We start from the raw sequence: 27,127 nt of genomic DNA, 5'->3' as shown, positions 1-27,127 counted from the left end.
TGTGCCTTTGTTGCTGGTGAGGGCATTAGGCCCTGCCAGGTTCTGGTAGTGAGGGAACCACCTGTGAAGTTAGTGCCCCGACAGGGCTAGGATTTATGTTTATGTTTTCTTTATGTTATTTCTGCCATTGTACAATAAAGACTGGCGCCGACCAGCTTGTACTCGCATCCAGACTGGTGTGCTGCTTCCCTGCTGCTGTGTGTGTGTGTAAGGAAGGAGACCTCTACCCAGGAGAGGGACCCCTAATCTGACTGTGTCACAATATGGTGGAGAATGCGGGCACCCACACACACTAAAGTTGCAGCGAGAGGAAAACTTTCCGTTTAAAAATTAAAGGGACAGACACCCAATTGGGGAGTGTCCTTGGAGTCCCATAGAGGAGGCGTCAGCCAATGCTCAGAGAGGCAAGGTTCAGCTTCCAACCTACACCCCAGGATAAAATGGAGGACATTATTAAGGCCTTGCTCCAAGCTACAGCAGCTCAGCAGGAGACAAACAGAGTTCAGCAGGAATCCACCAAGGTGCAACTGTTGGCCTTGGAGACAGCCCAGAGGCAACAACAGGTCACTGTCGAGGAAACCCGCCAGGCCTTAGCGGAAAACAGCCAGGCCATAAAAGAGGTGGTACAGCACCTGGTCGCCCAGCCCAGAGATGTTACTACTGGTCCTCCCACCACCACTCACTCCATACGAGTCAGTCACTTCCTCCAAAAGATGACTTCGAGCGATGATGTGGAGGCCTACCTCACCGCATTTGAAAGAACGGCCAAAAGTGAGAGTTGGCCCAAGGAGCAGTGGGCAAGTCTGGTGGCACCTTTTCTGTTGCCATATTGCCGATAATTGTTCACTTACAACTGAACCTATGCAATGTGATACTGCTCATGTCTACCGCAGGGGGTCTTTCTTTGCACAGATAGCCTGTACGGCTGACCGGCAGGCTGAGACTGATAAGCACATGTGTGTACTCACTGTAGACGGCAACCGAGTAGAGGCACTGTTAGACTCTGGTAGCTTGGTGACACTTATAAAAGCTGAGATGGTGAACCCCTTGCGGCATGAGGGGAAAACTGTTGGTGTGACCTGCATACATGGGGATACTCGATATTATGTTACGGCCGAGGTGAACATCGAGACACCATGTGGTTCTGCTATAGTTTCTGTGGGTTTGGTGCATGGTCTGATGTATGATGCAATATTGGGGAGAGACTTTGCTCACTTCTGGAAGTTGTGGGAAAGCCGTTTTGTTCCAGAGGTGAACAACCCCGATCCATTTGAGAAGGTTGTCGATGTAGTGGAGGAGGGAGTTTCTTCTGAGTCAGAGTTATTCCCTTTTTCTACTATGATTGGCGAACTAGAGAATGTGGAGCGTGACGGTGGCCCGCCAACTGATGTGCCTCCCATTGAGGTGGGAAGTGTTGTTGGGCCAGGTGATCGTCTGCCTGATTTAGAGGTCAGAAGAGAGGTCTTTGCCGTGGAGCAGTTGAATGACCCTACTTTGGTAAAAGCCAGGGAGAATGTAAAAGTAGTTGATGGTAAACCCGTAGACCCTGATAGTCCTTTGTCCTATCCCCACATGGCAATGTGGCAGGATTTGTTATATCAGGTGACTAAGAAGGGGGAAGATGTTGTGGAACAACTAATAGTTCCCAAAGCCTACAGAAGAACAGTGTTGGATCTGGCCCATGGTCATAAAATGGCAGGCCATCTAGGGGTAGAGAAAACCACTGAGCGAATAATGCAGAGGTTTTTCTGGCCCGGGCTTCATAAAGAGGTATCTGACTTTTGCGCATCCTGCCCTGAGTGTCAGTATCATGCTCCCAGGCCACATTTTAAGGGTCCACTAGTTCCATTGCCTATTATAGAGGTGCCGTTTGAAAGAATAGCGATGGATTTGGTTGGACCCTTAATGAAGTCTGCCAGGGGACACCAGTATATTCTGGTCATAATGGATTACGCTACCAGGTACCCGGAAGCGATCCCGTTGCGCAATACATCAACCAAGACCATTGCCAAAGAGCTAGTTCATGTCTTTAGCAGGCTGGGTATACCTAAGGAGATACTAACTGACCAGGGTACACCGTTTATGTCAAAAGTCATGAAAGAGTTATGCCGCCTGTTCAAAATCGAACAGTTAAGAACTTTGGTTTATCACCCCCAAACCGATGGGCTGGTCGAGAGGTTTAACAAGACGTTAAAACACATGCTTAGGAAAGTGGTCGACAAGGATGGTAGGGATTGGGATTACTTATTGCCGTATTTATTGTTGGCCATAAGAGAAGTTCCCCAGTCCTCCACCGGGTTTTCACCCTTCGACTTGTTGTATGGGAGACACCCAAGGGGGTTACTAGACATTGCCAAAGAGACATGGGAGTGGCAGTCTAGTCCTTACAAAACGGTGATTGAGTATGTTTCTCAAATGCAGGAGAGAATTGCTGCGGTAGTGCCGATAGTAAGAGAGCACCTGGAACAGGCTCAACAGGCACAGCAGAGGGTATGCAACTGCAATGCTCGGTTACGCAGCTTTGCTCCTGGGGACAGAGTGTTAGTATTGGTTCCCACTGTGGAAAATAAACTTTTGGGTAAATGGCAAGGGCCCTTTGAAATCTTAGAAAGAGTGGGGCAGGTCAATTACAAAGTTTACCAGCCGGGGAAAAGAAAGCCAAAACAGATATACCATATAAATCTGTTAAAGCCCTGGAAAGATAGAACGGTACTGTCGGCCGTCCGAGCCCCTCCAGTAAATCCAGGGCCCTTAGTTCCCGAAGTGACAGTGGCAAAAACCCTGTCGACAATTCAACAACAAGAGGTCAAGGAGTTTCTGATCAGAAATAGGGTGCTGTTCTCTGACGTACCTGGGAAAACCTCGGTCATTAAACATGACATCATCACTGACCCAGGGGTTAAAGTTAATCTAAAGCCCTATAGGTTACCAGAAGCACAAAGAGAATCGGTGTCGAAAGAAATAAAAAATATGCTAGAGTCAGGGGTTATTGAAGAATCACATAGTGAATGGTCAAGTCCCATTATGTTGATTCCAAAGCCCGACGGGAGTGTGTGCGTTTCTGCAATGACTTCCGAAAGTTGAACAGTGTTTCAAAATTCGATGCCTACCCGATGCCAAGAGTGGATGAACTGATTGAGAGACTAGGGATGGCAAGGTATTTAACCACTCTTGACCTAACCAAAGGGTATTGGCAAGTACCGTTAACCGAGAGCGCCAAACAAAAGACAGCTTTTTCAGTGCCAGAGGGCTTGTTTCAGTACAAGATGTTTCCCTTCGGGCTACATGGGGCACCTGCTACCTTCCAAAGAATGATGGACAGGATTCTAAGGCCCCATAGACGGTATGCGGCTGCTTATCTGGATGACGTGGTCATTCATAGTCCTGATTGGCAGTCTCACTTATCCAGGGTACAAGCAGTGTTGGACTCCATCTATAAGGCAGGTTTGACAGCCAACCCAAAAAAGTGTTGTCTAGGCATGGAGGAAGTAAAATATCTGGGATACACCATTGGCAGAGGCCTGATAAAGCCTCAGCTCAATAAAGTTGATGCCATACAAAACTGGCCACGGCCCCTGAATAAGAAGCAGGTGAGAGCCTTCTTGGGAATTACGGGGTACTACAGGAGGTTTATACCCAACTTTGCCACCATGGCAGTCCCACTGACTGACCTGACCAAAGGCAAACAAAAAGTCATGGTAGAATGGAGTCCTGAGGCAGAGAAAGCTTTTCAGGAGTTGAAAGTAGCGTTGTGTTTCCAACCAGTCCTGATGACTCCTAATTTTGAAAGGGAATTCATAGTACAAACCGATGCATCAGAAGTAGGTATAGGAGCGGTCCTGTCCCAGAACAAGGAGGGTGAGGAACACCCTATTTTCTATCTTAGCAGAAAGTTGAATGTACATGAGAGAAACTATGCCACAGTGGAGAAGGAGGTGTTGGCCATAAAGTGGGTGTTAGAGGCTCTCAGGTACTACTTGGTTGGAAGAAAGTTCAAATTGATCACTGACCATGCCCCTTTGAAGTGGATGTCCGAAAATAAGGACAGTAATGCGAGAATTAAGAGTTGGTTCTTGGCATTACAAACTTTTAAATTTGCAGTGGAACACAGGCCAGGAAGCCAGCTGGCCAATGCAGACGCGTTGTCACGCATTCATTGTTTGGGGGCTTCAGTTGTTCCGCCCCATAGGTCGAAACAAAGGGGGCGGATATGTGATAGGATCACTGGTAAAGTGGTCTGTGGCAGGTACATTTGTCCCAGATTCCTGTCTTATGTGTTCTAAACCCCCAGGAGAAAGTCTGCAGTGTAGCAGGCTTGAGTCTCGGCTTTTTGAAAAGCCGGTTTGGGACCTGGGGGTTGTGGGTGAGAGGAGAGGGAGGGCTCCACCCACGGCCACTCCAGGTTTTGGTTCTCGCAGCCTGGTAACAGGCTTGTTAGGGTTTCCACCTGAGAGTGGCCAATATAAGCCTTGTGTGTTTAGGGCTGAGTGTCTCACCTGGGAGAGCAGGCAGGGAGTTTGCTCAGAGACACTTGAAAACCTAACTGTGAGTGTTGTGCTGTGCCTTTGTTGCTGGTGAGGGCATTAGGCCCTGCCAGGTTCTGGTAGTGAGGGAACCACCTGTGAAGTTAGTGCCCCGACAGGGCTAGGATTTATGTTTATGTTTTCTTTATGTTATTTCTGCCATTGTACAATAAAGACTGGCGCCGACCAGCTTGTTCTCGCATCCAGACTGGTGTGCTGCTTCCCTGCTGCTGTGTGTGTGTGTAAGGAAGGAGTCCTCTACCCAGGAGAGGGACCCCTAATCTGACTGTGTCACAATATATAAATTATGACGATATTAAAATGAACCTCTATATACCCCTGCCTGTGCCTTCTAAAACCCTTCCTATAAAGCTCTAAGGATGACGCTAATTTGCGTACGCAGTCATACAGTAAATAAAGACTTAGACATGGAATCTGTGGTTCCAAAGCACAAATATTATTTAAGTAAAAGTACAGTCAGTTACACGCTATGATCTGTGTACAATAAGCGCAAATAAATCATAAACTAAATTTAGGCGCAAAAGGAAATTATACAGACCCCAAGTACAGTATACATACGCGTGCGCTCTGGGACCAGATACCGGCATCAAGATTGAGACCTCCGCCGACAGCATAAACAGGAACACTGCAGACTGGCATCTTGTTTCAGAGCACTCACATATATACCCGTACTGGGATAATCAATACAATAGAATATGTTGGCAGGTTCTCATTGGTTCCTCCTCTTGCTTCTTCCGTTACGGTACAATTCATAGGTCAGTGCAAAGACACAACCCAGCCTCCAACAACCTGATTGTGTCCACTTTCCCGCTGCATAATAAATCTAGTCTAAACTATGGCATACAACATTTCAAGAAGTTATTCTCTCTAACATTCATATTTCATTGCCGCATGTTCTGATCTTCTCACCGATGCCACCGGAACGCTGTTGAAACAGTGTAGATCAGTACGGCACCAAACACAGTCCAATTGTCATTTACTAAGCCATAGTTACAGGAAACATTCATTTCTTTATATACTGACATTGCGTTTTAAACCAAGTAATAATTATCCTTTTTGCGTTACAGGGACCATTGCTTTTAAATGTATGTATGCGGGGAGAAACAGCACTGAATTGCGTTGTGCGTCTGAGGGTCGGTGGGGCACTCAGTGAGCAGCACTAAGCTGGAAGGGCATCTATGTGTGTGTGTGGCCATGCCAGTATGATTTTGGGAAAGATCACTAAAAAGCTGACTGTGTTCTGTTTAACATTGTGTGTATGAGTTGCAGGGAATTTTGCTACTTTTCAAATATAAGTCTGTGTGTGATATTATACACGTAAGTCCATGCATGATGGGCCACATGCACACACATACATATATATATACAGTATATATACACATAAGCACACATACATTTTTCTAATGTTTTTAAACTGCAATTGCAAAATGTGTTTATACAGTGAATTTAGTTCTCATACAGGGTGGAGGCTCCCAGCAGTGCAGTCGGAGCCCCACTCTTTATTCTGCTTGTTTTGGTTGTGGGCATGGACTCAATTGTGTAGCTCCATAGCTAGGCTACATTACAATTGCCACAGCTCATATATTCTTATGTAAAAATGCTCATAGCACCATGGTATATTGTGTCGTGTTATGGTATAGGGATTTTCTCCAGGATGGGCTTTGTATAGGATTCCAAATGCTAATAAGTTATTGTTTATGTGTTGAATACTGTCTGCCTGTGTTTGAGGAAGGCTGACTATGTACATTTTTATCAAAACAGTGTTGTGAGATTTTATTTCTAAGATGGAGTCTTGTCGCCCTTTACAAGATAGCATTGCGCAGATTCCAATTGCAAACAGATTCTGTCTTTGCCAATTATCCAGTTTCGACAGTCCACCGTTTGATAGCCAATCAAGCACTTTCACAACCTGTTCTGAATCTGCATGAAAATATACTGTTCAATGTTATTATGGTATGACACAGTTTGGTCATTTGAACCATTTAGATAATGCATCTCCTGGAGGGTAAAACAACCCTTATACGCCATCTGCGGATCCTTAAGGGATCATTGACAGGATGTGGGAACTCATCTAGCCTTTAAAGGGAGTTTGGAAAAAGGGATTGGGACTGCGTTACCTAAGAGGACTTAAAATAACATAAACGATTTATTTATGCACAACCATTCAAATTCAGACCACATTATTATAGGGTACGTTCTAATTCAGGGTTGTAATACAATTCTTTTCCCATATCTCTATTGCTTATCACCACCATCTCCATGTCTTGGTTCGCCCTAGTATGTTTCCTACACTTCAACAAATTAGGAACACATTTGACACACAAGCCAATCACTAAGATGACACTGATTATGAGGATCAGAAGTTTACCCACTATAGCAACCAATTTCTGGACCCACTGTCCTAGACCGGAGAACCATTTCACAGGGTTCAACCATGAGAACCATTCTTCTACCTGCACCTCCACTTCATTCAATGAAGCATTATGGTTCTTTCGGAATTCCCACTTTAGCTGCAGAATCTCATCCATCTTCCGGTCTATCACCTCCTTAGGGTCGCTGGTATCATTGGTGACATAAGTGCAACATTTTACTCCAAATTGGGTGGCTAACGTTACGCAATACACTCCAGTAACAGCAGTTAAATAATTCAACACTAGCCTGTGTTGGAGCAGTTCTTTGTTATATGCTTGCAATTCTCTCCCTATATACCTGAATGTGTCATCGTACATCTCGGTGATATTATCCATCAATTTAGCAAGTTCCTGAATATATCTAAAATTTAATGTACCCCGAGCAATTCTGGTGGGATCCAGTGCGACTAAAACTTGAAAGCCAGTTGTCTCACTAATTAACTGAGCGGCTTTATGCACGTTCCCAGATATATTTCTCTTGTGTTCATATTGCGTGTGAAGATATGGTGATGGTGTGTTTTCATGTATACCAAGCATTTCAATCATGTGTGAGGGTCATAACTTCTGGAAGTATTCTTCCCAAATAACATAACAATTACAATACTAAAATTGGTCAGAAACTTCCCTGATTGGCATTGCACTCCTCCTCCTGAATCCACTCCATCAGCTCTGCCATCAGCTCACATTTCCTTTATCAGTCCTCCATCACAGACACTGAGTATCCCCAAACAGATCATCATGACAAAAACTCTGGAAAAAAAAAGAACTAGGATGACCACAGCAGACCACTCCATTGCTGGAAGCACTGATCTACACATTTCTTTAGCTCAGTTATCTCACCGTCACCTTTTTAATCCTTCCGGCACAAGCTCGCAATCGACAGGTCCACGTTATCAGACTTGTCTCTGCCTTGTATCTCCACCAGTTGGTTAACCTCCCTATAGTGAGTGGAATGGAGCCACGTATCTTCCTCGGCCACCCTTTGAGGATGCTGTATTGTCAGATACGGACCTTTCCACCGATCAGTCAAACAACCTGAGCTAAAAAAAAATTGGATCATAACAAATTCTTCCAGATTTGACATCATGACAGGTTGCATTAGACATGTTAGTTAATAACACTTTCAATTTCGGTTATTCTCATTCACCTTCTTGAAACAGTGCACAGTAATCTCATTATCATATTTTCACATGAGGCTGCCTGTTTGAACAGCATCTCAAAGGGGGGCAAATAAAGGAAAAGACAGTCTGGGATAATCTCAGTGTTGTTACCCATCATTTTACAAATGTTCTTGGAAAAGTCACCTGTAAAATAAGTCCCCCCATCATTTTTTAATAATTCTAGGGGTATAATATCTGTATACAGGTTCCTGCAATTAAATATTGTTATTAATAGCTACTGCTCTAAATAATGCCTGTGCCACTGGGTTGAATAGTATTCCGAGTAGTCGACCTCAGCCTAGCATGGCTGCCGTTTATCCTTAGCAACCTTGTGTCCTATGAGTGGGAGACAAAGCACAATAGTTTAATATCATTTAAACATGACCTAAAATACAACAATATATCGTCCACATTTTACATTAGAACAGATACATTGGCAGGTTGAAAAGATTGTAAACAGTCATATAAGGCCTGGGAGAAGATACTGTTGTTACCTATGAACCCATGGAAAACTCGTGTTCCTGTGTGGTGTTCTTCACTTTGCAGTACTTACTTATGTGTCCCACTTGGTGACAGTTAAAACATAATTTTGAACGGGGTGGATGAAAAGATTGTTGTGGGATTTGAGCAAGAGGGAAAGGTGGTGGGTATGGGTAAGGATATTGTGGAGGATATGAGTATGGGACCTGTGGTTGTGTATGATATGTGGGGTAAGGATGTGTTTGCTGTGGTGTGGGATTGGTGAGGACGTGTAATTGTTCAGGTGCAGGTGTGTGTGTGGGTGCTGGTGTGTAGCTTGGCTGTGATATTATTGTCATTCCTTCCAGAGCTTGGATACGGACAGCCATTAGTTTTTCACCCTGGGTCTCTCTCTTCTTTTTGATATTTGTATCATGTTCTGTGGCAGACTCTATGAGGTTATCTATTGTAAGTCCCCTCCAGCCAGGCTGTGAGGTCTGAGCCCGAGTCTTTAAGTCGTCTCTCAGACCGTCCATGAGTACCGTGACTATCATTCTCCTATGGTGCTTAATTGTGAAAATTTTGTTCCAGTTAACTACTACTGGAAAATATATACCCAATTGGGTTACAATGCGGGAAATGTTACCTTGGTTTACTTGGTCTGTTAAGGGAACGTCACCATCCAATACACAATCCATGATAAATTTTGTCACATCGGTATTGCGTGGCAGACGGGCCCTTAACACCATACGCCAATCTTTATTAGTGGGCTCATGTGAACTACCCAAATTTCTCAAAAATCTTTGACATTTGGCTAGTTCTTTTTTGGGATCGGGGAAATCATTTATGATTGAATTTAGTTCTGCTCTTGTCCATGGACAATGCATTACTACTTCCCTCGTGGGCACTACACCGTTCACATCTGCATTTCCATTTGGAACAGTTATTGTCCGAATGGGATGCAGACCGGCAGCTTTGCTACCTCTGACCTGGTTACCTGGCTGGGGGTTTAATCTGCTGCTGCTACGTATGGTATTAACAACTTCCTCTACTGGTGCAGAGTAGTGCTGTTACCGATGGAGATGGCGGCACCACCCGTGATTGTGGTGATTCAGCATCTATCATCTGCACAGCATGGGAAATGGCAGACATTACAATAGGCTCATCATCCGCATCATGAACATTTTCTTTATAGTTGCTTAAGAGAGGGTACAAATTGCTTGTTACATTTTTCTGGGTATTTTTGGTAACTGTACTTGCACCTCCATCCACATAAGGTGGGGGAGTTAAACTTGAAATGCTGGCAATACTCTCCACGACACTACCTTGCCGCACGTGTGCGCCATTTTGCGGCTCACCCGTATTGCAATTTAGCGTCACTGATGTATTTTCTGGCAATGTGCTCACAACGCTAGTTTGCGTCGTTTGCACATTTTTAAGCCACGCATCCCCTTCATGCTGCCACAGTTTTAAACATTCAAAATACTTAACCTTTTTCTCTCGGGAGCGTATCAAACTGATGTGATCCTGGACATTGTCTAACACATTTTTATCAAAACTACCAATTCTAGGAAACGGTCTAACACTCTTCCTCGTCATTTTAAACCATAAATCACAATACCTGGTTGCATTGGCACCGTACTTAGTATGCATAATATGTCGTGCCGACCAGAGCGGCGCTTTCAACAGCAGCAAACCTATGGAAGAAATGTCTAGATGCCTCCATTCACCTATGAAAGTTATTTCTAGATGCTTTCACTCACCTATTATCTCTCAGTTCACAATCACAAGTTTCCTAGCGCGGCTCAACTACAATGCTCAAGTAACCCAACCTAATTATTGAACACTGCAATCACACTGAGAGCCGGTCCCTACAACAAAGACGACATGTACACCTGCTGATGTGTATAGAACGGTAAGCTACTTACCGAGCTACTAGGCCGACCCCTGCGCCTAGTACTTAAGGGTCATACAATACCCTTAACCTTAGGAACCGTGTTACACCCTAAAACAACAAATACTCACTATTACACACTCTTTTCCTGCGCAGAAAAATAAACGTTCTCCCAGACTATGGCAACACCAATCGAGATACTTACAACAATGCTAGCTATCAATAACAAAACAAAATCTCAGCGGCTTTGTTCAACACACGTGGTAGCAGAACCGGAAGTACGTATACACTATTGTGCGACCAGCCGCATACACAATAATGCGACTACCACACAACTGTATAATGACTTTTTAACTGCGTACACAAAAGTGTGTCTTTGCTGTGTGCAAAGCTGCGACTCAGCCGCGTACTCAATACTGCGGCACCCTTTTAAACATTAGGTTCTATCAACAAAGGAAATCAAACTTTTTCCTTTCTTGTCCCTGGATTCTAGTCAGCTTCCTTTGCTCTCACGAAAACGGATAGCGATCTTTCAGCACAAAGCGGTTACAGAAAAACCCTGTATGTGGCCACTCCACCCTTTGCTGAGATATCGCTAGACGTGTGTGCGTGTGAGTAGGTAAGTGACTTCACTTGATGAGCCCCCATCTGACGATATTAAAATGAACCTCTATATACCCCTGCCTGTACCTTCTAAAACCCTTCCTATAAACTTCTAAGGATGACGCTAATTTGCGTATGCAGTCATACAGTAAATAAAGACTTAGACATGGAATCTGTGGTTCCAAAGTACAAGTATTATTCAAGTAAAAGTACAGTCAGTTACACGCTATGATCTGTGTACAATAAGCGCAAATAAATCATAAACACAATTTAGGAGCAAAAGGAAATTATACAGACCCCAAGTACAGTATACATACGCGTGCGCTCTGGGACCAGATACCGGAATCAAGATTGAGACCTCCGCCGACAGCATAAACAGGAACACTGCAGACTGGCATCTTGTTTCAGAGCACTCACATATATACCCGTACTGGGATAAGCAATACAATAGAATACGTTGGCAGGTTCTCATTGGTTCCTCTTCTTGCTTCTTCCGTTACGGTACAATTCATAGGTCAGTGCAAAGACACAACCCAGCCTCCAACAACCTGGTTGTGTCCACTTTCCCGCTGCATAATAAATCTAGTCTAAACTATGGCATACAACATTTCAAGAAGTTATTCTCTTTCTAACATTCATATTTCATAGCCGCATGTTCTGATCTTCTCACCGATGCCACCGGAACGCTGTTAAAACAGAGTAGATCAGTACGGCACCAAACACAGTCCAATTGTCATTTACTAAGCCATAGTTACAGAAAACATTAATTTCTTTATATACTGACATTGCGTTTAAACTAGGGGTGTGCACCGGCCACTTTTCGTGTTTTGTGTTTTGGTTTTGGATCTGGATCTTTCTTCGTGTTTTGGATCTGGATTGGTTTTGCCAAAACCACCCTTCCGTGTTTTGGGTTCTGGGTTTTGTGTTTTGGATCTGTATTTTTTTGAAAAAAAGCAGAAAAACAGCTAAAATCACAGAATTTGTAGGTTTTTCTGCTCCTATGCTATTATTAACCTCAATAACCTTAATTTCCACTCATTTCCAGTCTATTCTGAACACCTCACACCTCACAATAGTGTTTTTATGTCCAAAAGGTTGCACCGAGGTAGCTGGATGACTATGCTAAGCGACACGAGTGGGCGGCACAAACACGTGACCCATCTAGGAGTGACACTGCAGTGGCAGGCAGGATGGCAGTTAGAAAAACTAGGCCCCAAACTGTACATAATGCAAAGAAAAAAAGAGGTGCAAGATGGAATTGTCCTTGGGCCCTCCCACCCACCCTTATGTTGTATAAACAGGACATGCACACTTTAACAAATCAATCATTTCAGCGCCAGGGTCTGCCACACAACTGTGGCTGAAATGATTGGTTCGTTTGGGCCCCCACAAAACAAGCTGGCAATTAATGTGTCCCTGCACAAACTGGCTCTACGGAGGCAAGATGTCATCCTCATCCTCCTCATCCACCGATTCCTCACCCTCTTCAGTGTGTACATCCTCATCCTCACAAAGTATTAACTCGTCCCCACTTGAATCCACCACCACAGGTCCCTCTGTACCTTCTGGAGGCTGGTCTCCCTGGAAGAGCTGATAATTCATTTTGATGAACATCATCTTCTCCACATTCTGTGGAAGCAACCTCCTACGCCTTTCGCTGACAAGGTTCCCGGCTGCACTAAACACTCTTTCGGAGTACACACTGGAGGGGGGGCAACTCAGGTAAAATAGAGCCAGTTTGTACAGGGGCCTCCAAATTGCCTCTTTTTCCTGCCAGTACAGGTATGGACTGTCTGACATGCCTACTTGGATGCTGTCACCGATGTAATCCTCCACCATTCTGTCAATGGTGACAGTATCATATGCAGTGACAGTAGACATGTCAGAAATTGTTGCCAGGTCCTTCAGTCCGGACCAGATGTCCAAACTTGGTCCTGCCTGCCCTGCATCACCGCCAGCGGGTTGCTTAGGATACCTAAGTTTTTTCCTGGCAGCCCCAGTTGCGGGAGAAAATGAAGAAGGAGCCGTTGACGTGTCACGTTCCGCTTCAGCTGACAGTGTGTTCACCAGCAGGTCTTTGCACCTCTGCAGGCTTGTGTCGGCCGGAAAGAGAGACACCACATAGGCTTTAAACCTAGGATCGAGCACGGTGGCCAAAATGTAGTGGTCTGATTTCAACAGATTGACCACCCTGGAATCCTGGCAAAGCGAATGAAGGGCTTCATCCACAAGTCCCACATGCCGAGCGGAATCGCTCCGTCTTAGCTCCTCCTTCACTTTCTCCAGCTGCTTCTGCAAAAGCCTGATGAGGGGAATGACCTGACTCAAGCTGGCAGTGTCTGAACTGACTTCACGTGTGGCAAGTTCGAAGGGCTGAAGAACCTTGCACAACACGGAAATCATTCTCCACTGCGCTTGAGTCAGGTGCATACCCCCTCCTTTGCCTATGTCATAGGTGGATGTATAGGCTTGTATGGCCTTTTGCTGCTCCTCCATCCTCTGAAGCATATAGAGGGTTGAGTTCCACCGCGTCACAACCTCTTGCTTCAGGTGATGGCGGGGCAGGTTCAAGAGTGTTTGCTGGCGCTCCAGTCTTCGGCACGCAGTCGCTGAATGGCGAAAGTGGCCAGAAATTTTTCGGGCCACCCAAAGCGTCTCCTGCACGCCCCTGTCGCTTTTCAGAAAATTCTGCACCACCAAGTTTATTGTGTGAGCAAAACATGGGACGTGCTGGAATTTGCCCAGATGTAATGCCCGCACAATATTGGTGGCGTTGTCAGATATCACAAATCCCCAGGAGAGTCTAAGTGGGGTAAGCCACTGGGCGATGATTTCCCTCAGTTTCTCTAAGAGGTTGTCGGCGGTGTGCCTCTTACTGAAACCGGTGATACACAGCGTAGCCTGCCTTGTAACGAGCTGGCGTTTCTGAGATGCTGCTACTGGTGACGCTGCTGCTGTTGCTGCGTAAGGTGATACATCTACCCAGTGGGCTGTCACAGTCATATAGTCCTTAGTCTGCCCTGTTCCACTTGTCCACATGTCCGTGGTTAAGTGGACATTGTGTACAACGGCATTTTTCAGGACACTGAGGACACTTTTTCTGACGTTTCTGTACAGTCTCGGTATCGCCTGCCTAGTGAAGTGGAATCTAGACGGGATTTGGAACCGGGGACACACTACCTCCATCAATTGTCTAAATCCCACTGCACTAATGGCGGATACCGGACGCACGTCTAACACCAACATAGCAGTCAAGGCCTCAGTTATACGTTTTGCTTCAGGATGACTGCTGTCGTACTTCATCCTCCTCGCTAAGGACTGTTGGAGGGTCAATTGTTTAGTAAAAGTAGTGGTGTTCCTACTTCCTCTCTGGGATGATGAACGACTCCCAGCAGCAGCAGCAACAGCAGCAGCGGCAGCAGTAGGCGTAGCAATGCAGGATCCTCCGGAGGAATCCCGGATAGGAGAGTCAGTCATGCCAGTGATATGGCCTGCAGGACTACTTCCGATCCTGACTAAGGAGGAAATTGACGAGGAGGGAGTTGACGGTGTGGTTTGCAGGCGCTTGGATACAACAGGACAACGGGATTTAGGTGTCCCTGGACTGCTTACGGTCTGAGCCAAAGTTTCTGAACTTGACAGTAACTTTTTATGAACGCGCTGCAGGTGCCGTATAAGGGAGGATGTTCCTAGGTGGTTGACGTCCCTACCCCTACTTATTTCACCTTTACATATGGTACATATGGCAAGACAGTTGTTGTCCGGATTTGGATAGAAATATTGCCAGACCAAAGAGGTGGAATGTTTGGTCTTCTGCCCAGGCATGACCGTGATGGGCTTTTTCATCCCACGGACAACAACTGTCTCCCCCGGAGCCTGATTTAAACAAACCACATCACCATCAGAATCCTCCTCGCCAACTTCCTCCTCAGCGCCAGCTACACCAGTATCCTCATCCTGTTGTACTTCAACAGTGACATCTTCAATTTGCATATCAGCAAGTGGACTGTGGGTGCTCCTTTCAGCACTTGCAGGGGGCGTGCAAATGGTGGAAAGAGCCACCTCTTCCCGTCCAGTGCTGGGAAGGTCAGGCATCGCAACCACCACCACACTTGGACTCTCTTTGGGGATTTGTGATATCTTCTTAGAAAGCACAGTTCTTCGCTGTGCTTTTGCCAGCTTAACTCTTTTGATTTTTTTAGTGGGAGGAGTGCTTCCATCGTCATGTGAAGCTGAACCACTAGTCATGAACATACTAGGGATCGACCTTAGCCGTTCCTTGCCACTCCGTGTCGTAAATGGCATATTGGCAAGTTTACGTTTCTCTTCAGCTGATTTAAATGTCTTTTTCAAGGTCATTTTCCTGAACTTTGCCATTTGGGATTGTATGTGCCCTCTACTATGACATTGGGCATCGGCCTTGGCAGACGACGTTGATGGCATGTTATCGTCTATGTCATGACTAGTGGCAGCAGCTTCAGCACTAGGAGGAAGTGGTTCTTGATCTTTCTCTATTTTATTTTTATCGGAGAAAGTTTGGTCCTCCATTTATGTTATATCGATTTGATATATACGTGCGGCTAAACACAGAAAATAAATTTTTTTTTGGTTCGGACTGGAGTGTACTTTGTGGGTTACAGCACCCTTTAACGGTCAAGCCAGCCGGCCCTTTACTTATGACACAGGCGCACTCTTGGCACTACTTTGTTGATGCACGTGCGGCTACTGCGCACACAATTCACAAACACAGAAAATAATTTTTTTTTGGTTTGGACTGGAGTGTACTTTGGGGGTTACAGCACCCTTTAACGGTCAAGCCAGCCGGCCCTTTACTTATGACACAGGCGCACGCTTGGCACTACTTTGTTGATGCACGTGCGGCTACTGCGCACACAATTCACAAACACAGAAAATAATTTTTTTTTGGTTTGGACTGGAGTGTACTTTCGGGGGTTACAGCACCCTTTAACGGTCAAGCCAGCCGGCCCTTTACTTATGACACAGGGGCACTCTTGGCACTACTTTGTTGATGCACGTGCGGCTACTGCGCACACAATTCACAAACACAGAAAATAATTTTTTTTTAGGTTTGGACTGGAGTGTACTTTCGGGGGTTACAGCACCCTTAACGGTCAAGCCAGCCGGCCCTTTACTTATGACACAGGCGCACGCTTGGCACTACTTTGTTGATGCACGTGCGGCTACTGCGCACACAATTCACAAACACAGAAAATAATTTTTTTTTGGTTTGGACTGGAGTGTACTTTCGGGGGTTACAGCACCCTTTAACGGTCAAGCCAGCCGGCCCTTTACTTATGACACAGGCGCACGCTTGGCACTACTTTGTTGATGCACGTGCGGCTACTGCGCACACAATTCACAAACACAGAAAATAATTTTTTTTTAGGTTTGGACTGGAGTGTACTTTCGGGGGTTACAGCACCCTTAACGGTCAAGCCAGCCGGCCCTTTACTTATGACACAGGCGCACGCTTGGCACTACTTTGTTGATGCACGTGCGGCTACTGCGCACACAATTCACAAACACAGAAAATAATTTTTTTTTGGTTTGGACTGGAGTGTACTTTGGGGGTTACAGCACCCTTTAACGGTCAAGCCAGCCGGCCCTTTACTTATGACACAGGCGCACGCTTGGCACTACTTTGTTGATGCACGTGCGGCTACTGCGCACACAATTCACAAACACAGAAAATAATTTTTTTTTGGTTTGGACTGGAGTGTACTTTCGGGGGTTACAGCACCCTTAACGGTCAAGCCAGCCGGCCCTTTACTTATGACACAGGCGCACGCTTGGCACTACTTTGTTGATGCACGTGCGGCTACTGCGCACACAATTCACAAACACAGAAAATAATTTTTTTTTGGTTTGGACTGGAGTGTACTTTCGGGGGCTACAGCACCCTTTAACGGTCAAGCCAGCCGGCCCTTTACTTATGACACAGGCGCACGCTTGGCACTACTTTGTTGATGCACGTGCGGCTACTGCGCACACAATTCACAAACACAGAAAATAATTTTTTTTTGGTTTGGACTGGAGTGTACTTTCGGGGGTTACAGCACCCTTTAACGGTCAAGCCAGCCGGCCCTTTACTTATGACACAGGGGCACTCTTGGCACTACTTTGTTGATGCACGTGCGGCTACTGCGCACACAATTCACAAACACAGAAAATAATTTTTTTTTAGGTTTGGACTGGAGTGTACTTTCGGGGGTTACAGCACCCTTAACGGTCAAGCCAGCTGGCCCTTTACTTATGACACAGGCGCACGCTTGGCACTACTTTGTTGATGCACGTGCGGCTACTGCGCACACAATTCACAAACACAGAAAATAATTTTTTTTTGGTTTGGACTGGAGTGTACTTTCGGGGGTTACAGCACCCTTTAACGGTCAAGCCAGCCGGCCCTTTACTTATGACACAGGCGCACGCTTGGCACTACTTTGTTGATGCACGTGCGGCTACTGCGCACACAATTCACAAACACAGAAAATAATTTTTTTTTTGGTTTGGACTGGAGTGTACTTTCGGGGGTTACAGCACCCTTAACGGTCAAGCCAGCCGGCCCTTTACTTATGACACAGGCGCACGCTTGGCACTACTTTGTTGATGCACGTGCGGCTACTGCGCACACAATTCACAAACACAGAAAATAATTTTTTTTTTGGTTTGGACTGGAGTGTACTTTCGGGGGTTACAGCACCCTTAACGGTCAAGCCAGCCGGCCCTTTACTTATGACACAGGCGCACGCTTGGCACTACTTTGTTGATGCACGTGCGGCTACTGCGCACACAATTCACAAACACAGAAAATATATTATTTTTTTAGCACTTGGGGGGAGCACCCCTGATGGACAGAGCACCCCCTGGACAACACTACAGCACCCCTTTAGGACTGGGACACTGCACAGGACTTTGGAGTGGACACAGCCCCTATGGAGAACTGACTGCACAACACAGTCCAGCCAGCCCCTATGGACTTTGAAGTAGTGGACACAGCCCCTATTAACAACAGCAGCACAGCACAACACAGCCAGCCCCTATGGACTTTGAAGTAGTGGACAACAGCAGCACTACACTACACTACACTACACAGCACTAACTCCCACCCTCCCTCTTCACTGTCCACAGCCGAGTGAGAAAATGGCGCCGACGCGGGTACCTTATATAGGATCCAAAACCCGCGAGACTCGGAAGGCGGGATGATGACGTTTTGCCTCGATGTCAGATCCGAGTCAGGCGGGAAAAGTCGAGCCTGACTCGGATCGGACTCGGATCGGGGGGGCTCGGGGGGGTTCGGATTTCAGAAATCCGAACCCGCTCACCCCTAGTTTAAACCAAGTTACGGGACCATTGCTTTTAAATGTATGTATGCGGGGAGAAACAGCACTGAATTGCGTTGTGCATCTGGGGGTCGGTGGGGCATTCAGCGAGCAGCACTAAGCTGGAAGGGCATCTATGTGTGTGTGTGGCCATGCCAGTATGATTTTGGGAAAGATCACTAAAAAGCTGACTGTGTTCTGTTTAACATTGTGTGTATGAGTTGCAGGGAATTTTGCTACTTTTCAAATATAAGTCTGTGTGTGATATTATACACGTAAGTCCATGCATGATGGGCCACATGCACACACATACATACATATATATATACATATATATATACACATAAGCACACATACATTTTTCTGATGTTTTTAAACTGCAATTGTAAAATATGTTTATACAGTGAATTTAGTTCTCATACAGGGTGGAGGCTCCCAGCAGTGCAGTCGGAGCCCCACTCTTTATTCTGCTTGTTTTGGTTGTGGGGATGGACTCAATTGTGTAGCTCAGGTCTGGATTAAGGGGGGGGGCGACAGGGGCAGTCGTCCCTGGGCCCCCACACACAGAGGGGCCCCCACTAGCAGCGGTGCAGCCGGTGGCTTCACCCGCCACTAGTGTCCCCGCCGCTAGTGTAGTGTAGACTGCGCAGGGAGCGCGACCACACTACACAGTGACAAACACATAGCCGCCGATGGCAGCTGTGCGTTTGTTACAGCAGCCGATGAGAGTCACACAGACTCTCATTGGCTGCTGCTTCAATGGAGGGAGCCGGCTGGAGCTCACTTATGAGCACCGTCTTCCGGCTCCCCCCCGGGTGATGATGGGAGTGACGTCATGACGCTGATGTCTCTCCCATACTGCAGGAGAAGAGGATCCGGAGCGGACAGCTGCGGTCGCGTCACGAGCTGGCTTTTAGGTAAGTTGTGAGGTTTTTTTGTGTGTGTAAGGGGCACTGCATAGAGGGGGCACTTCATGGGGGCACTGGGGCAATGCATAGGACAACTACTGGTGGTACTGAATAGGGGTGGGCTACTACTGGGGGCAGTGTATAGGGGGGACTACTTCTGGGGGCAATGCATAAGGGGGGACTACTGGGGGCACTATATAAGGGGCACTACATGGGGGCACTACTGGGTCTGGGGGTACTATATAAGGGGCACTACTGAGGGCACTGTACAGGGGGACCACTACTGGGGAGTTATATAAGGGGCACTGCATAGGGGGGACCACTACTGGGACTGGGGGCACTATATAAGGGGCACTACTGGGGGCACTGCGTAGGGGGACCACTACTGGGGGCACTGTACAGGGGGACCACTACTGGGGAGTTATATAAGGGGCACTGCATAGGGGGGACCACTACTGGGACTGGGGGCACTATATAAGGGGCACTACTGGGGGCACTGCATAGGGGGACCACTACTGGGGGCACTGCATAAGGGGCATTACTACAGGGGATGGTGGTATATAGGGCCCCCACAAGTTTGTTGCCCAGGGGCCCCCACAGACCTTAATCCGGCCCTGGTGTAGCTCCATAGCTAGGCTACATTACAATTGCCACAGCTCATATATTCTTATGTAAAAATGCTCATAGCACCATGGTATATTGTGTCGTGTTATGGTATAGGGATTTTCTCCAGGATGGGCTTTGTATAGGATTCCAAATGCTAATAAGTTATTGTTTATGTGTTGAATACTGTCTGCCTGTGTTTGAGGAAGGCTGACTATGTACCTTTTTATCACAACAGTGTTGTGAGATTTTATTTCTAAGATGGAGTCTTGTCGCCCTTTACAAGATAGCATTGTGCAGATTCCAATTGCAAACAGATTATGTCTTCACCAATTATCCGGTTTCGACAATTAGCACAAAAGGCGGCACTCAGAGTCCATTCAATATTGTTAAAGCAGTGCAGTGATTTAATGAATAATCATCAAATGCACAATTCGCTCAGTAGTTTTCTCTACCCCTAGGTGGCCTCCCGTTATATGACCATGGGCCAGATCTAACACTGTTCTTCTGTATGTTGATTATTCATTAAACCACTGCACTGCTTTACCAACATTGAATGGACCCTGAGTGCTGCCTTTTGTGCTACTATATGGTGGGGATGCCGATCCCTGTAAGGAAGGCACCAGAGCAGGTAGTGTGCTATTCTACACAGTGAGTGCTGAATCATTGATGGATTTTTTTATATATATTTATATATTTAGGAAAATAGTGAAGGAACGGCGCCTTCAGTGTACCAGTTCTTTTTAGATATTTAGCAACAACACTGTTCATATAGAGTCCATATAATCTTTATCCTGACGGGATCTCCGTGTATAATGTCCCAGGTGTATATCTCAAAAAAAGAAGAGAATAAAAACCAACATAGTGGAACCAAGGGCGGATTGGCCGTTATCTTCAGCGGAATAAATCCCGGTGGGCCGATTGGTCCAAGGAGCCGCTAGTTATCTTTGGCTCTGCCCCCTGAATCGCTTCACAGGCTGTCCCTGTTTTGTGTGTGCATGACAGGCAGCCCGCCTGTCACAACTACTGGCCTGCCTCTCTTATGCAAAGAGGCTTTCCTTTTAAGCCTGGGTGCTGCTTCATTCATATGCAATGCACCATGGAGGAGGAGCGGGCCAGCGTACAGCAGCGGCAGGTAAATTACGGAGGTAGGAGGGGGGTCTACCATGCCTGCCAGCCAGCACCGATCGTGTCCTTTCCACACTGTCCCCTCTGTAAAGTTAAACTGTAACTTTACAGCCTGGGGAGGAAACAGAGTGAAGAGGGAGCAATCACTGACCCCCCCTAGCAAAGTCAGTCCTACCTCAAGTCAATCCTGCACTACGCAGGTTAAGATCCGTCTGTGCACACTGCCCCCTGGAGCTTTATCTACAATCAGCCTGCATGCTTTATTAGGCTGTGCTGTAAACGCTGAGGCTGAGTTCTATAATAAGTTAATAACAGTGAGGAGCAGCAGCAGGCATGATCCTATCCCTTCCCTCTCCCTGGCCACACTACACCCTCTCAAGTCTGCACATTAAGTAATATGTTCAACCTGGCCTGCCTCACCCAGATATGTGGCTGCAGATTTGGGCACCTGGGCTGGCACCTTCCTGTGTCTACTTTGAGCAGTTTCTAGTGCTGTTTGTCCTGGGCATTCCTGTACCTGTATCTGATGGAATTGGTATTATATACTGCTTGACGTAAGCCCGGCGGATGTAATACTGACACCGGAAGGCAGACGAGGTAAGTATGTCATCTATCCCTAACCTTCCTCGCCCTAACCCTCTCTTAGGGGTGCCTAACCCTAACCTCATGAGTCTCCCCAAGTGCCTAACCCTAACCTCCCCCCAGGGGTGCCTAAACCTACCCCCCTTCCCTGCACCCTAAACCTAACCCTCCCAGAGGGGTCCATGACCTCTCCTTTGGGTGCCTAACCCCAACTCCCCCCCTTTCTCTAGCCTAACCCTCCCCCCCCGCGGCTGTCTACTCTCGCCGCCCGGCTTACCTTTGTTCGGTAAAAGGGAGGTGCCAGGACAGGAGAGAGGAGTCACAAATTATAAAATTTCCCCCCCTTAAAGAAATGTGGAGATCTGCCCCTGGGCAGGGACGAGGTTAATTCAACTAGAGGGAAAGTCAGGAGAGGAAACAGACGGGGCGGGAGGGGGGGTATTCTTTTTTTTTAAAGACTAGCTGTTTGCTTGGCTAGGTAGATGGGAGATGGGGCTATTCTGTACGAGTCTGGGGGGTGGGGGAATGATGATCTGTCTGAGGGGGGTTATTCTGTACTAAGGGGAGATGTATGAGGGGAAGGGGGCTATTATGTGCTAAAGGGAGATGATCTGTCTGAGAAAAAGGGGAGCTATTCTGTGCTAGGGCAGGAGGAGGCCACTGGAGAAACGCCGGATGTTGGTGTTGGCAGGGCCGAAACTAGGATTTTAGTCACCCGGGGCAAGGCAGTAATTTGACGCCCCCCCTCCATGTTTTGATATTACTGATTGTTTTACTGCACCCCCCAAACACCCTCTCTTTACAATAATTTTACTTACCCATAAAAGCACAGAAAAAGCCTCTCACCTCACAGCCCTCCTCATCACAGCCCCTCACTGCAAAGCCCTCTTCACAGCCCTCCTTATCGAGGGTCCCTCACACCACATCCCCTCACTACACAGCGCTGCCTCACTACACAAAGACCCTCACTAAACACAGCCCCTCACTATACACAGCCCTCCCTGCAAAGCCCTCATCACAGCCGTCCTTATCAAGGGTCTCTCACACCACAGCCCCTCACTACACACAGCCCCTCACTACACACAGCCCTTCACTGTACACAGCCCCTCACTACACAGCGCTGCCTCACTACACACAGCGCTCCTTCACTGAACAGTGCTGCCTCACTTCACAGCGCTGCCTCACTACACACAGCCCCTCACTACACACAGCGCTCCTTCACTGAACAGCCCCCCTCAACAAACAGCCCCCTCACTGAAAAGCCCCTCTCATCTCCCCACCAGCAACAGCATACTTACCTGCTGGCTCTTGCACAGCAGCAGACTGGAGGCGGCGGCAGCGCCATGTGGACTGGAGGCACTTTAATCGTGATGGACGGGCCTAACGCCGCGGCCATCCTCAGCGCAGGGCACTGTGAGTATGGACTGGGAGAGATGTCATGACCTCTCTCCCAGTCCCAAGAGACACTGCAGGAGACAGGGGAGGGGGAACAGCAGCAGCAAGCTGCCATGTGTTATGGTAGCAGTGCGCACAGCAGAGGAAGAGCCGGGCCCACCGCTACTGATACTTGTGGCACCAGAGTGGACATCAGTGAGGCGCCCGGTGCACATGACTCCTCAGCCCCCCCCTAGTTGCGGCCCTGGCGTTGGAGAGAGGCAGGATGATGGCGCTGGGGAGACAGGATAATGGAGCTGGGGAGACACAGGATAATGGAGCTGGAGAGACAGGAAGATGGTGCTTGGGAGATGCAGGATGAAGGCACTGGGGAGACACAGAAGGATGGTGCTGGAGAGAAGCAGAGTGGTGGCACTGAAGAGGAGTAAGGGATAGCACTGAAGAGACAAATGGGGGGGATGGGCTGGAGACACACCAAGGCGATGGTGCTGGAGACACACATATAGTATGGTAGGATCACTGGTACAGTACTTCTAGAAGAAAAGATGATGCAAATGGTACCAAATGACCAAATCTATTTTATTAATATAAAATTGTTTGATATAGGAAACTCACATTTTGACCCACCCCAAAACTTCTGTTTCTATGTATTGTCTGGTTGAACATATGTTACATGATGAATGACATTGGCTTTATTGTTACGTATACAGGTGGCTTTCAGACCATGTGATCTCCTGCATCAATAGTGAATACTGATTCTGAAACTAGAAACTGCTTGTCCATGAAGGATCAATATCTTCAGAGGTTCCCCACTGCAGAGAAATCATTTAGGTAAGAAAATACTCATTCACTTGCTCACTGTGCTTATTCACTAAAGAGAGGGACTGTGGACATGGCTATCAGCTCCTGGAGCGGTGGGAATGCCCACAGCATGACAAAATGGGGGGAGTGGCTTGCAGGCATGGCATTTCACATTAGGCCACACCCCTTGCAATTAGGCTCCACCCACCTTTCCGGGCGCGCGCCTTAGGCGTTTTTTCCAGGGCCACTTTATATTCCCAATCCGCCCCTGTGTGTAACCTGATATAAAGTCTTAATATAAGATATGAGACTGTGCTGATTGCACAGACTAGAAATGGTGTCAGAGAAAATGAAAACCAGCAATCACAGCACCCAAATAAATGCAAGCTTCGTACCGGATAACACTTTTTCATACAGCAATGTAATTAGGGTCTCTTCTCCTTAAGCACCAAGCTGCTCCAAGGTAGATATGTAAATATAAAAGAGATAGCCTCCACATCGTGTGATACGTTTTTTAACATACACAATGTGTCAAGAATATAGAACTGTGCTGATTATACAGAGTTATACCAAAATAGAAATGGTGTCAGAGAAAATAGCAATCACCAACACCCAAATAAATGTAGGCCTCGTGCAGGATTGACTTGAGGTAGGACTGACTTTGCTAGGGGGGGGTCAGTGATTGCTCCCTCTTCACTCTGTTTCCTCCCCAGGCTGTAAAGTTACAGTTTCACTTCACAGCCTGGGGAGGGGACAGTGTGGAAAGGACACAATCGGTGCTGGCTGGCAGGCATGGTGGACCCCCCTCCTACCTCCGTGATTTACCTGCCGCTGCTGTACGCTGGCCCGCTCCTCCTCCATGGTGCGTTGCATATGAATGAAGCATCACCCAGGCTTAAAAGGAAAGCCTCTTTGCATAAGAAAGGCGGGCCAGTAGTTGTGACAGGCGGGCTGCCTGTCATGCTCACACAAAACAGGGACAGCCTGTGAAGCGATTCAGGGGGCGGAGCCAAAGATAACAAGCAGCCCCTTGGACCAATCGGCCCCCCCAGGATTTATCCCGCTGAAGATAACGGCCAATCCACCAGTGGTTACACTATGTTGGTTTTTATTCTCTTCTTTTTTTGAGATATACACCTGGGACATTATACACGGAGATCCCGTCAGGATAAAGATTATATGGACTCTATATGAACAGTGTTGTTGCTAAATATCGAAAAAGAACTGGTACACAGAAGGCGCCGTTCCTTCACTATTTTCCTAAATCTTTAAATGATTGTTTGAATAGATCATCCTTTGGAAGGATTGGCAGCCACCTTGAAAAGGGAGTGTCCATACTTGTATGTACTTTTTTATCTTTATGTATATTGCATGAGCTCTGCGCGTATATATTTATATATATATATATTGTGATAGGAACACTGGTAAAGTGGTTAGTGGTAGATACATTTGTCCTAGGTTTTTGACCTATGTGTTCTAAAAAAAAACCAGGAGAAAAGTCTGCAGTGAAGCAGATTTGAGTGTTGGCATTTTGCAAAGCTGGTTTGGGTCTTGGTGGTGTGGATGTGAGGAGAGGGAGGGCTCCATCCACAGGCCACTCTAGGTTTTGGCCCTTTTGGCCTGTTAGCAGGCTCATTAGGGTCTGCACCTGGAACTGGCTGATATAGGCTGTGTGTGATTGTAAGCTAGTGTCTCATACCTGGGAGAGCAAGCAGACTGGCTGGCTCAGAGACACTTGGTGAAAACTACCTGCAAGTCTTGTGCATACGCTTGTGTTGATCGTGGAGGCAGTAGGCCCCATTATTTCTTTAGAGAGGGAACCTCTTGTCTAGTTAGCGCCCAGATGGGCTAGCGTTTACTTTTATGTTTCGTTTTCCTTTTATGTTGCACAATAAAGACTGGTGCTGACCAGCTAGTACGAGACCCCAGACTGGTGTATTATTTTTCCGGCTGCTGTGTGTGTGAAGAGGGAGCCCATCTACCCCAGGAGAGGGACCACTAATCCGGTCGTGTTACAGTTGGTGGAGAATGCGGGCAAGCACACACTGAAAAGTGCAGCAAGGAAAATTTGTCCTTTAAAATTTAAAGGGGCAGACAAGTGTTTATTGAATCCCTGAAGGTGGCATCAGCCAATGCTCAGAGAGACAAGGTTCAGCTTCCAACGAGCACCTGGAGGTAAAATGGAGGACGTTGTAAAAGCCCTGCTTCAGGCTACGGCAGCTCAGCAGGAGACTAATAAAATTCAGCAGGAAGCTATCCAGGCTCAGCAGGAGGCTACCAATGTACAACTTATGGCCTTGGAGGCAGCCCAGAGGCAGCAACAAGTCACCCTTGAGGAAACCCGCCAGGCTATTAAGGAGGTGGTACAGCACCTGGTCGCCTGGCCTGGAGATGCTAATACTGGTCCTCCCACCACCACTCACTCCATATGAGCCAGTCACTTCCTACAAAAGATGACTTCGGGCGATTTGAGAGAACAGCTGAAAGGGAGAGTTGGCACAAGGAGCAATGGGCAAGTCTGGTGGCACCTTTTCTGTCTGGGGAGCCACAAAAGACCTATTACGATTTATGCCTGGCCGATGCTAAGGACTATGTGAAATTAAAATGGGAGATCCTAACTCCCTTGGGGGTCAGCACCTTTGTTCGTGCCCAACGAGTCCACTGCTGGGAGTTCCAAATGGACAGACATCCATGCTCACAGATGCACTACCTCATCCATCTATCCACCAAGTGGCTACAACCCGAGACACTGACAGGACCGCAAATCGTCGAACGAGTCGTGATGGACCAGTATCTGCGATCTCTATCTGCATCCTTGTGCAAGTGGGTGAGCCATGCCGACCTAAAGTCTGCAGACCAGTTAGTCGAACTGGTGGAGAGGTACGTGGCGGCTGAGGAGCTGAGCCCCGATGGCGCACCGGCTAACTCCCATCAACAATGGTAAGACTGTTCCTGGGGAGAAGGGTGCTGGGTGGTGGAATGTGCCTAAGATTGAGGGTGGGGAACCTGAAGACAGGCCTGCCAGGCCAGGAAGGTTCCTACCCCGCAAAAGACTAGACATTAATGCGACTCAATGTTTCCAATGTGGTTACTTCGGCCATATAGCAGCTAATTGTTCGCTTACCTCTGAGCCCATGCAATGTGATATTGCTTCTGTCAACTGCAGGGGATCTTTACTTTATCTGTACTGCTGACTGGCAGGCTGAGACAGATAAACACATGTGTGTACTCACTGTGGAAGGCAACCAAGTAGAGGCTCTGTTAGACTCTGGTAGCCTGGTTACACTGTTGAGAACTGA

Source organism: Taudactylus pleione, unplaced genomic scaffold, assembly GCF_031769625.1.
Source record: "Taudactylus pleione unplaced genomic scaffold, aTauple2 ptg000352l, whole genome shotgun sequence".
Taxonomy (NCBI): Eukaryota; Metazoa; Chordata; class Amphibia; order Anura; family Myobatrachidae; genus Taudactylus; species Taudactylus pleione.
The sequence above is the reverse complement of the archived record's forward strand: the minus strand, read 5'-3'. Positions refer to the sequence as shown.